General features: G+C 40.8%; 1 protein-coding gene across 1 annotated transcript in view; it reads left to right on the plus strand.

Annotated features, from left to right (window-relative positions):
* LOC147014237 (E3 ubiquitin-protein ligase PDZRN3-like) overlaps positions 1–13,894 on the plus strand; it is a 257,924-nt gene that overhangs the window by 212,516 nt on the left and 31,514 nt on the right. The window lies entirely within an intron of this gene.

Genomic DNA, 13,894 nt, shown 5'->3' on the forward strand with positions numbered 1-13,894 from the left:
ATATATATATATATATATATATATATATATATATATATATATATATATATATATGTATATATATATATATATATATATATATATATTTATATTTATATTTATATTTATTTTTCTAACCACTGACTCACTCACGAAGATCAGTGCCTTCCGGGTGACATAGAAAGCTGAAATTTTGCATGCCGATGGACATCAAAGCCAGTACTGTACACCGGAAAAAAATGACAATCATCGGACAACACCCACAAATGAGATTTTTTTTTTAAATGAAAAAAAAATGCAGGTGACTGACCCGAGACAATGGGGAAGCACGGTAATCTTTAGCGCCGACGGACAACGAAGCCGATGCACCAGAAAAAAATCACAGAACTGTTGGAAAGCATTCGTAAATATAAATATAAATAAATGAAAAAAATCAAATGCAAGTGAGCGACCTGAAACATTGGGGAAACACGGTTCGTATGCTTACACAATGTGTAAATAAATTAATGTAAATGTGTGAGCACACCCTGCTAACATACGTATTTGTATGTATGTGTGTGTGTGTATATATATATATATATATATATATATATATATATATATATATATATATATATATATATATATATATATATATATATATATATATATATATATATAATCAAAAGTACCCATCCACAGTGATGGGAAAAGCTCACCTGGTGGTAGAAGAAATAACCATAGAAAATTATAATAATGCAGTTACCCGGGAAAATTAAATTCATCTTGCAGTTCTCAAGTTCTGCTTCTTCCTTTTGGTGGCGCTCCCACTGTGGGTGGGCGTACCCTGCTCACCTATGGCTGGCAATATGATTCAGCACTTTTTTGTTCCACTTTTCCACCAATCGGCTTTGAGCCATTAGCAAAAGGGGTTGGTCGGTATTAGTCAGAGTGCGCAAAGGTAATTGTAATTTTTAGTAATACTAATGTCCCTAGAGGTGGAAAATGTGCGACAGCAGTGTGTTTGTCCAATTGCCTTCTCTGTGTTATCACCCCATGTACAATTCTACCCCTAAGGTCGACAATTGCCAGAGTTTTTCACCCAAAATGTATCAGGTCATTGTCATTTTATGGTGTATAAATAATGTGTACAAGTATTTTCACCAAAGCTTTGTATCTTGGCGGCAATGATATTAAATTCCTCATGTAATGGTAAAAACATTATTCACCAGTGATAAAAAAATGGCCACAATTAACTTTCAAATGTAATCGAAATAAGCACTCACAGGAGTCTGCAAAAGAACCTAGAGGCACCTCGTCCCATCTGGAGAGGCTGCTGCTGAGAGACCCAGGATGGGCATGTACAGCTAGCAGTAGACTGGATGGATGGACAACCCACACTTCAAGTGTGCTGGAGCTACTTGCTTGTACTTGCCCCAAAATCTGCAAGCTTCCGAAGTGTGTATGCATGGCCAGTGGCCTCAACTCCACGGACATGTGCAAACTCAGTATCTGTGACCATAATCGAGCATCTTTCGAGAGTGATGACAGTTATGCTGAAGATGAACCACGTGACAATGAAGACAATGACTTCTGAGCCATTCCTTCAAGTATATTTCGAACAATTTGCATGACTATGACTATGACAACACATAATACATGATTTTTAGTTTGAGTTCACAAGAGCTTCTGATTAAATCCCAGAATGTCTAAACTTTGGCTGAATGCCTAAATGCTGTGTTTGCTTCTAAATCTTGTTTCCCAAATCCATCGCTTTCTGTACCCACCTTACCCAGTCGCACCCAGCTGTTCCTGGACTCTGTATCCTTTTCTCCTGACAAGATGGAGAGCTTGCTGTCAAACGTCGACTCTGATTCTGCAACTGCTCCAGAGAGCATCAGCCCACGTGTCCTAAAAACCATCTCTACTGCTCTTTCTCACCCTCTCTCTGTTCTATTCACCCTCTCATTTTCTCTAGGTCATCTGCCATCTGCTTGGAAATCAGCAAACATTACTGCCCTGCATAAAAAGGTGCAAAACTGATCCCTGCAACTACAGACCAATCAGTCTGCTCCCCATCACCAGCAAGGTTGTGGAATCCATCATCGCTTCCGACATCAAATCCTTCCTCTTCTCAAATGGCTTGATTTCCGAATGTCGATTTGGATTTAGACCAGGTCACTCAATGCTGGACATGCTGCTTCTTCTTTTCCAACAATGGATGGAGGTCCAAAATGCCAAACATGAGATCAGAACCATCTCCCTAGACATTTAGTGAGCTTTCAACACCCCAGTCTGGCACCCCACCCTGCTGACCAAACTCTCTTCTTATAGTATCCAAGGCAATCTCCACTCATGGCTCACGGACTTCCTCTCCTGTCGCAGTCATTGCATGGCTCTTAATGGAATTCTCTCATCTCCTCTTCCTGTCCAGGATGGAGTTCTTCAAGGCAGTGTTCTTGGCCTTGTGCTTTTCCTGGTTTTCATCAATGATCTCTCAGACTCTCTGGAAAATCCTCTTTATCAATTTGCTGATGTCTCCACCATTTGCTGTACCATCTCTCATCCCTCTGATTGCCAGGCAGCAGCCTCTTCATTCTCTTCAGACCTGGATAAAATCAAAAGCTGGTCAAACACTTGGAATACGTCTTTCAATCTGGACAAATCTCACACTTTCATCATGTCTCTCCAAAAGGACCATCTGGAACCCCGCACCCTTCATCTACTTTCTCAACAATCCCCTTGAATAAATCCTTTCATTCAAGCATTTGGGTCTCCCTATCTGCCATGATCTTTCCTGGGAAAGCCACATCTCCAAGCTGGCCTCCAAAGCCAGTCACCGACTGGGCATGCTCCATCATGCATAGTCCTTCCTTGGCACATCTGACCTCCTGGCCACATACAAAGCTTTCGTCTGCAGTCTGATGGAGTACTGCTCTCACCTCTGTGGTGGTGCTCCGGCCTCACCCCTAGCTCGGCTTCACGCTGTGGAAACCAAGGCTTTTTGGATCATGGGTATCTCCTGTGATGAAGCCTAGTCTTTGGGTCTCACTCTCTCACCACAGGCAGGTCGGTGCTCTTTCTGTCTTCTACCGTCTCCTCTCCGGCGTTGCCCCCCCCCCTTGCTCTGGCAGTGATCTGTCCCCCTATATTTCCGCAGGGTGCTCAAGGTCCACCAAAAACCCCCTTCTGGTGAAACTGCCAAAATTAAGAATCACTGCTCACCTTCACTCTTTCATTCCTCTTTTTTTCCTGCTTCTGGAACAAACTCCCACATTCTCTTCAATCCCACTCCTCCCTCCAGGTCTTCACAAGAGCTATTCACCACAAATCTCATATCTTCCCCCATCCAAAATCTTGATCTTCACAACCCCCGTTAATCGACCCCAAATCCACCTCCTTCAAATTCCCTGCTTTCCTTCCTGAAAGTCCCTGCAGTACCATCTTGTTTACCCTGTGTACCCCACCCCATCCCTCTCCCTTCCACAGATATCCTCATGTCACTATGCCTTGTGATATGTTCTTTGTGTTGGTTTTACATGAACCTCGACATGGTATACATTTTAAAAAAGTTACATCGATTAAAAGTTACACCGTATGTATATATATATATATATATATATATATATATATATATATATATATATATATATATATATATATATATATATATATACATACATACATACGGTATATATGTATATATATATATATATATATATATATATATATATATATATATATATATATATATATATATATATATATATATATATATATATATATATATATATATATATATATATATATATATATATATATATATATATATATATATATATATATATATATATATATATATATATATATATATATATATATATATATATATATATATATATATATATATATATATATATATATATATATATATATATATATATATATATATATATATATATATATATATATATATATATACCGTATGTATATATGTATATATATATATATATATATATATATATATATATACACTTATGTGGTCATCATCATATAATCGTTCTCTCTTTGGTGTAAGTATATATATTTTTTGGTGTAAACGATGAATGTGGTCATCATTGGTTCGATATTTATCGGTATAGCATCCTGATGAGTGCAAATAAGCCCGAAATCTGGATCAGTGGTTCCGTTTGACGTTTAACTGATGATGACCATCTAATCTTTGTCTCTTTGACAGAGTCACCGGGCCAAAGCCTCTCTGTTGGAGGCGACGCATTGGTGTGGACTGTGTCCAATTGGGATTAGCAGAGTGCTCATCACACTCCTCATGTTTCGATATATATATATATATATATATATATATATATATATATATATATATATATATATATATATATATATATATATATATATATATATATATATATATACACACACACATCCATTGTTATGAGGAGTTGGGGGGGGGGGTGAGATCCATAGCTCGACTATGGTAAGTCTAGTATGGTCCTTGTGTTTTGAGTAGGTTCGTTTACCATGCAGTAGGGACCTGTTAGAATATGTTGTCTTTGTATAATGTAATGCTGAGGAGGCAGCGTATGTAATTTACAACAGCATAGTCAGAGTAATATCGTTGGCATAAACACCTCTTGTTTGTGAGCGGGGCCAGGTGAGGAATTCCTGGCACAAGAAACATGTCACGCATGTGTGAAAGGCCATTACAATCTCTCTTCCCAGTGTGTGCCAGCTTTGGTGGTGCAGTTTGCTGTGGAGCCAGAAGTGGAAATATATATTTTTTTTATTGTTTCCCCTCCTGGGTGGGACAGCTCTGAGGAGGACTCTGCCTAAGAGGAAGAGTTGGATGAGATGTTGATCATGGAGTAGCTTGTGAGGCATAACATGATTGTGGTTTTCTCTGAAAGAAGTACTTGGTATTGACCCAAGCTTGTATCACACTGTTTTTGGAGAAGGGAAAAAGTGACCTCAAGAGAGAGAACTCCACGTGCAGGAAGCCAAGAAATGATCTCAGAGAGACAGGAGAACTCCACGTGCATGGAGTCAAAGAAGCGCTTTCAGGAAGAAGAAGAATAAGTAGAAGAAGGGCCTGAAAAGAGCATGGAATGTAGACCAGGACTCATGTGGAATGGCCAGAGAGGGTCACAAGGGCTGGTTGAGTGGTTGATTGTTGCTGGTGCTCCTCATGGCTGGCTGAGCTCATCTCTGGCTTCCTCCATCTTCACACTCACTTCGTCACTGGCTCTTGTCGTCTTGCTGCTGGCTTTCTAAAGCTGGCTGCATTGAGTCCTGCAGGCACTTCATAGACAAAGGAAAGTCCCCACCTGCAAAACATAATGATTGAAAAAGTGTGGTCTGTGGTGCCGAGGGTGGGTTAGGTTTCGCTCTTTGTTTCGCCTCATTGTGTATAAGTTTGTGAGCCCCCTCATTCCTATCTGTGTCCGTTGATTGCTTGCTTCATACCATTTGTAATAGTATCTCATCTACCCTCTTCCCTGTGCTATTCTTTGCAAATAAATAAAAATAAATGGATTAATTAAGGTAAGAAAACATATTTGAGCCATCTGCTTCCCACTCGTGTGCCGTCAATTTCAGCTCATTTGAGTGACCTTGGGAAATGGTACAGTTGTAGAATAATTGTCCACAGTTCGTGCAGTCAGAGACTGTTTGGCCATTTCCCTGGGCAAAAGGTCCTGGGATTGAGTTGTACTGTGTTAACGGGGCCTCAGACATGAGAATATATTACATTATATATATACATATATATATATATATATATATATATATATATATATATATATATATATATATATATATATACACATACACATACTGGTATGTATTATTATGGAGTGGCCCAGATAACTCTGAAAGGTCGCCATATCTATCAAAGACCATGGACACCATCTACAACACTCAACTCTGGTCGGATTTTTGCGACCAAGGTCGGTTTACTGTACCTGTGAGATGAATGAAGCAGATGGGGAACCGTGCCGGTGGTTGCGTAATGAATAGGAATTGGCCGAGTGAACCAGTGTTACGTGCCACACCTTATCATCTCTCAGACCAATTAATCTCAGACCTGAACATTCCCATTATCCCCTCCACTATACCCCTGCCATCAGATCCTTACAACAATAACTGAGCACCTCTACGCAAATGGCTCCAGATACCCGAAGAAATGAGAGATCGTGTGGGAGGAGCTGTGAGAAACAGTGGTGAGAAAGAGGTAGTGACGGGTCTTCTATGAACACTGACGCACCTTCCACGACCCCAACTGTGATTATGATCGCCCCAATGCTCAGCAGTTCAGCTTTGCCTCCCATGCACTCCCTTTCGGATTCCTCCCTCTGTTCCGTTATGGCCCTGGTCGAGTAAGGACGCTAGATGTTCTTGGGCCGAATGCAATGTACTGAGTGGGAATATTGTCCAGTCTTGCACGACGAGGCGGGCAACTCCGTGGTGGCATGGCAACAGTTGGGGTGAGATGAAGGCGCACTAGGCCTGATGTGTGCATCCGTGAGTGAGGTGCAGAAAGCTGCAGAGTACAAAATAATAAGTTAAGGAAGAAGAAATATAGGAAGGGTTAGAAGAAGACGAAAGTTGGAAAGCAAAGTCGAGAGAAAAGCAGGAAAGAAAGTGAGTGAAGGAGTGAATTCATGTTGTGTGATCTATAAGCTCCACGTGTGAGATCTCCCCTGAACCTTAATCTGCTCCAAAGAAAGAACTGTGTCTCGCTCTTATCTGCAATCTTGCTCGCATCTCCCCCAAGGTCCATGTGTGAGATCTCTCCTCAACTGCTGAACTGTTAATTGTAAGATCTCCCCCAAACTGTTTTGAAATCTGCTGCATCTGACCTTTTATTGACCTCCTCGACCCCCTCATGTCACGGCTTCAAGGCCACCCATTGGTCTGGACCGCCGGGCTTAATTGGCTGCTTCTAAAAATTCTGCCTGGCAACACAGTTTAATTTGGCAGAGGGAGGACTTTTGCCGAGATTCTATCTCAGGGTATGGTAGAGGCGAGAAATTGCAGCCCATCTGTCATGGGTGATGTATGCTTCCGCTCCAATGGTCGGTAGATGAGGCCAGCCTTTTGGGAGCTGTGCAACCTTGAAGGATGCATTAATTCATTCATTGTCAGCACCGTGTGCATATGTTGCGAGAAATGGTTCGAGTTGAGGATGTGTAGAAAGGAAAGAACATAAACTTATTCAAACTCACATTTGCAATGCATATCTATCCACATGAAACCGATGTATTCTTAATCACTAAACAGAATGCTCTGGCATAACTCGCTTTAAACCCAGGTGCATGTGCTTTGTCCTTACCTGAGGTTCACAACTGTACTTTCCAGGGCTCACAACCATCATACATCTTAGTGCCCCATGTGTTAGCATTTTTGGAGGCTGTTACACATCCCCCTGGTGCTTCATGTCGAGTACACGAGTTATTGGCGTCACCGTGAAGAAATGACCAACTCCTACCTTAAACTGCGGGCAACAAGTAGTCTGGTCATGGGTATCCCCTTCTCACTACCTCAGGGTGTGGTTTTTGTCGAGGCGGCATCTCCGACACCATGAAGAAATCCACGTTCCCGGGTTGTTCCATGTCATACGTGAACAGCCATCTTCAGCTACGAAGGGCAACCATGATGCATAATGCGTTGTCATTGCAACCCTCTCCGATGGCAAAGTCAGATTTTCAAGTTCATATTATATCAAGAGGTTCATTGATTGTAGTTTATATTCAGGTATAAGTATATTCATAGCTTAAGCATTATATAAGTGACAGTCAAGATAATTTGACTCATTCGACCTTTATTTGTTGCGGTTGTTTATCATTTTAGAATGCCATGATGCGAGTGATTAATAACTACATGGCCTGGCATTACATTTGAATAAAAACATTGCATGTTGAGAAAGTAGATTAAAATGGTTGTCAACTACTGTATTCCGAAAAGAATCCATTAAATTGTTGCATAAAAAATTGGTAGAAAATTACAGTTCCAGTCACGTCAGTCATTGACACTTAATGACCAGATACAAAATCATTCTCTGGCTTCAACCTCAGTGTAATCAGCAGCATTGTTTGGCCTAAAGCACAATTCATGAAAAATTCCCCCTTTTTTGATAGAGATAGGGCTAAAAAAAAATTGCATCAAATCAGACTTTTTCCTCCTTTATTTACACATCATAACTCACAACTTCCAAGTGAAAAACAAATTCTACAAATTTCAGATAGAATATCTTGGTTGGATAAGTGTCCACCCCCATTAGTTAATACTTGGTAACAAGTATTTGACTTGGTAACACCTTTGACAGCAATTGCAGCTGTGAATCTGTTGGGATAGGTCTCCACCAACTTTGCACTCCTTTATTGTGCAATATTTGTCTATTCTTCTGCACTAAACTGTTCAAGCTCAGTCAACTTGTGTGGGTAGTGTTGATGGACAGCAATCTTCAAGTGATGCCACAGATTTTCGATTGGATTTAGATCGGGGCTCTGCCTGGGCCACTCAAGGACATTTATCTTTTTGTTCCTTAGCCACTCCAGTGTAGCTGTGGCTGTGTGCTTCGGGTCATTGTCATTCCGAAAGGTGGACTTCCATCCCAATTTCAACTTTGTTGCGGAGGGCAGCAGGTTTTCCTCGAAGGATTTTTCTGTATTTTTCTCCATCCATTTTCTCTTCTATCCTGACAAGTGTCCCAGTTGCTGCTGATGGGAAACATCCCAATAGCATGATGCTGCCTCCACCATGATTCACAGTAGGGATGGTGTTCTTTGGATAATTTGCTGTGTTGGCTTTGCATCAAACATAATGTTTTGCATTTAGGTCAAAAGGTTCCATCTTGGTTTCGTCAGACCACTTGACTTTTTGCCGCAGGGCTTCAGAATCTCCGGAGTGGTTTTTTTGCATACCCCAAACGGGACTCAAGGTGGGCTTTTATGAGTAATGGCTTCCTTCTTGCCACCCTACCGTACAGGCCAGACTTGTGGAGAGCTTGCGGTATTGTTGTCACATGCGCCCAGTGACCAGTATTTGCCATAAAGGCCTGTAGCTCATTCAAAATTGCCAATGGTCTCTTGGCGGCCTCTGATCAGTCTCCTCCTTGCTTGGTCACTCAGTTTGGAGGGATGGCCTGATCTAGGCAGGGTCTTGGTGGTACCATACGCCTTTCACTTCTTAATGATTGTCTTTACTGCACTCCAAGGGATATTCAAGCCTTTTGAAGTATTTTTGTACCTATCCCCTGATCTGTGCCTTTCCACAACTTTATCCTGGAGGTCTTTTGAAAGCTCCTTGGGTCTCATGGTTGAGTCTTTGTTGTGAAATGCATGACCGAGCAGAAGAAACTGACAGGAACAGCTGATTTTATTCTGAAATAATCACAATCACTCCAACTTAACACAGGTGGAGGCCAATTAACTTGGTGTGGGTTTTGAAGGTGATTGGTGACACTTGAGCTAACTTACAATTGCTATTATAAGGGGGGTGGACACTTATCCAACCAATATATTCCACTTTTGTGTTTTTGATGAATTTTCTGAAATTTGTAAAAAAATGTTTTTGACTTGGAAGTTGTGGGTGACGATGTGTCAATAAAGGTGGAACGAGAAGGGCACTCAGTAGAACGCATACTTCCGCCACACAATGCCTGATCCACGAGAACATATCGGGCCCATTACGATTTTGAAATATCATACTGTACAGTACTATATCGTTTATGGCCCTATCTCTCAATGGTGAAGAATCACTTTTCAAATTAAATAATTATCGTATCCATATCCGGATGAGGATCTTCATCAAAATCGAATCAATTCGTCCTTGCCACACACCCAACCTGTCCACCAAGTTTCATCCAAATCCATCCATAACTTTTTGATATGTCATGCTATATATCATTTTAGCCCTATCTCTCCATCCATCCATTGGGACCATACTCTGTACAGAACATTGGTACTGCTGAAGCACTGTCTTTGGCTATTGGGCACAATCCTGGACAGGTCACCACTCTGACGCAGGATACTAGCAAGCTGGCACTCATTTTGCCAAGCTCAAAAGGATGACAGGCAGAGTTAACCCCACCTGGTATTAATTCAACAGCAAAGGGGGATTTGAACTCAGGACCCTAGGATCCCAAGCTCACCACCCTAACCATTAAGCCCTACGATCCCAAGCCCACCACCCTATCCATCAAGCCCTCGGATCCCAAGCCCAACACCCTATCCATTAAGCCAACACCAGGCTTCAATTGAGGGATAGTCAAGTATGATATTTACATATCCACACTTGACTGTCTCTCAATGGTGAAGAATCACTTAAAACAATTATCAAATCTGAATCCGGATTCGGATGTTCACCAAAATTGAATCAATACTTCCTTGTCACACACACACAACCCGTCTACCAAGTTTCGTCTGAATCCATTCACAACTTTTTGAGACATCGTGCTATATATCGGTTTAGCCCGATCTCTCAATGGTGAAGGATCACTTTAAAAATTCTAGTAGTCGGATCTAGATCTGGATCTTCACCAAAAATCTAATCAGTTCGTCCTTGTCACACACCCAACCTGCCCACAACTTTTTGAGATATCCTGCACACAAAACAAACAACCAAACAGACAGAAAGGGGTGAAAAACATAACCTCCTTCACCTTTGGTGGCGGAGGTAATAAGTCTGATTTAATGCAATTTAATTTCCGGGCTATAAAGCAACAAAAGGTGAAAATTTTCAAACGGGTTCGTTCCTCTTGGAGCATTTTGCTTTTGTTTAATATCAAGACAAACTTGCAGAATTCCATTATTTTAAGGATTTTTTTTTTCTTCAAAAAAAGGAGACTTGTGTTGTGTAACACTTGTCTCTTCCAGGGAAACTAAGCTAAACTTTTAAAATCTGAGAATCAGAAGATCTGATCATTTTGTAATTTTTCACTTTATTTAGTTACATGATAATATGCACCACGGTATCTAGGAGTGAAGGAAGGATAGTAAAACTGCCCACGAATTTCTGTTGTTGTTGGTAAATTCATATTCGACTGGGATCCGATTCTGAATTCATCACTCTGGTTGCATCGCTGCTGAGGTTTGGCTGTGCCGCTGTTGCAATGCCCCCTGCACATGAGGCCGGGAATGTGGAATTTGTTCAGGGTGCAGGCGATAACCCAACTCCTCTTCGTTAAACACACCATGGGGTCTTCGACGACCACCAACTAATATTTTAATGCCAGCAGACGGGACACCCGTCTTAACGTCCATTTGAGAGGTGCCACACACACACACACACACACACACACAGACACACACACACACACACACACACACACACACACACACACACATTGATGCATCGCCCTGCATATCTCCCATGTGACGAGAACAAGCCGATTCGATTTTGGAGGTCCAAATCCAAATCCAGACTATTAGTGGGATACAAAACGTAAACTGTTCAGCCTGGCAGAGGTACGTGCTTGACTGAATGCCGTCCGAGTTGGACATTTTTTTATCTGTAGGTGTGAAGTGGAAATTTTAATCATGATTCTATTCTTTATTTTCCAATTTGAGTCTAGTTTTCTTTCATTCTCTTGAAGACCTCCAAGACATTCCTTTATTTTTCTGTAAAGTCCTCCTGATATTTATATATCCATACTTGACTCGAGCTTAAGCTTGTTTTTAACCGATAACCTTCATTTACATTTAATTTTCTTTTCTCTGATGGCGTTTTCTTTTAATGAAACGATTCATTTTTCCGTTTTAGAATTACAGATTCCCATGCAACCTGATTGCAATTTATTTTTCCAGCATTCAATTATTCAAGTCTCTTAGTAATTTAATGTTCAAAAGGACCGTGCCTGCATGAAAGCGCTGGGCAAGGCAAAAGCCAGAGCTGAATTAAGTGCGTTTGAAGTGCAGTAAATAACGATTATCAAGATTGTACCAGCTATGTACATGAGAAAGTGGTGTAATATTTTCATATTTGTTGTAGAAACAAACATGTCGAGGAAGAACACATTTTCCTCCAACATTTCTATGTCAAGGTCAGACATCATGGGTTTACCGATCACCGCAGGTCTCTCTGTGCAGGTCTCTCTGTGTGTTCCATGAGGTCTCTCTGTGCAGAAGAGCAGGAATCATTATGGTGCAGGGCATTTGGATTTCCACCCATCTTGTTTTGTCATTATTTGCCATTTTCTCCCATTATAGCCTTGTATATATATATATATATATATATATATATATATATATATATATATATATATATATATATATATATATATATATATACATACATATATATACATACACACATCAGACACACCTGATTGTTATGGTGAGCATCCCCGTGGATTATGTCTCATACAGTAAAAACCGCATGATCCACAAAGAACAACCGTCCATCTGCCACCCAGACAATTTTTCCCACTACTGCAAACCATTCAACCAGAAGGCACGTGATGCAATCAGCTGGTAAATCGAAACATGTGGAGTGTGACAAGCACTCCCCTGATCTCCATTGGACAGTCCTACACCAAAGCGTCACCTCCAACCCAGAGGCCTCGGCCTGGTGACTCTGCCAAACAGACAAAGATTACATGGTCAACATCAGTTAACCATCAAACAAAGCCGCCTATCCAGATTTCGGGCATATTTGCTCTCATCAGGATGGCATACCACTAAATATCCAACCAATGATGACCACATTCATCATTTAAACATCAGACTGACATCCTGACTCTTATGGTGAGCATCGCCACAGGTTATGTCTCATACGGTAAAACCACATAATAACCGTCCATCTGCCGTGTGAGACATAATCCGCAGCGATGCTCACTGTAACAGTCAGGAGATGCGTCTGATGTTTAAATAATGAATGTGGTCATCATTGGTTATATATTTAGCGGTATGTTATCCTGATGAGGGCGAACAAGCCCGAATCCAGATAGGCAGCTCCGTGTGATGTTTAACTGATTTTGACCATGTAATCTTTGTCTGTTTGACAGAGTCGCCGGGCCGAGGCCTCCGGATTGGAGGTGCAATGCTTACACAATGTGTAAACATACCCCACTAGTATATATATATTATACCGACACACCATGTATTTACAACATTAGTGCAGACCTTGATGGGTCAAATGGCCTCCTCACTCTTGCATTGAAGTTCCTTTGAAGGAAACTCGTTTTATTATTATCCCCCGCCAACCAACGAAGTTGGCGGGGGATATAGAAATGGGTTCCATCCGTCCGTCACATTTCGTTTCCGGAGCTTAACCACAAATCCCCTCAAGATATATTTACGAAATTTGGTACACATATCAAGCAAGTGGTGAACTGGTGCCTTTTGATATTTTCTAATTGATAGGTCTCATGGTTTGGCAGCCATGTTGGATTCAAGAAAAATATTAAATAATGGTTTCTCTGGAATCACATAACCTAATGAAGCGAAAATTTGCAACTATCATCTTCCATCATGTCTGCATACATAGTAAAAATTGTGACGTCACAAGTCCCATGGTTTGGTGGCCATCTTGGATAGAAAAACACACCTCATCCGATTAACACGAAACTTCACACACGTATTCCACTGGAGGATTGGAGGCAGAATGTAAACTTATGATGTCATAGGTCACGTGGTTTGTCAGCCATCTTGGATTGAAAATTAATAAATTTTTTTAAATCTTCTTCTCCAGAACGGCTGGACAAATTGAGGCAAAATTTCACATACACTTTCCCCAACACATCCTTTCAGAAGTTTGTTAATTTCTAATTGATAGGTCACATGGTTTGGTGGCCATATTGAATTTACCCTAAAACCTTCAAACATCTTCTCCAGAACGGCTGTTCAGATCAAGGGGAAACTTCACATACATATTGCACACGCTTAGGGAATATAAGTTTGTTAATCCTCATTTACTATGGTGG

Source organism: Eptatretus burgeri, chromosome 13, assembly GCF_056783735.1.
Source record: "Eptatretus burgeri isolate ZD-2024b chromosome 13, Ebu_testis_v1, whole genome shotgun sequence".
Classification (NCBI taxonomy): domain Eukaryota; kingdom Metazoa; phylum Chordata; class Myxini; order Myxiniformes; family Myxinidae; genus Eptatretus; species Eptatretus burgeri.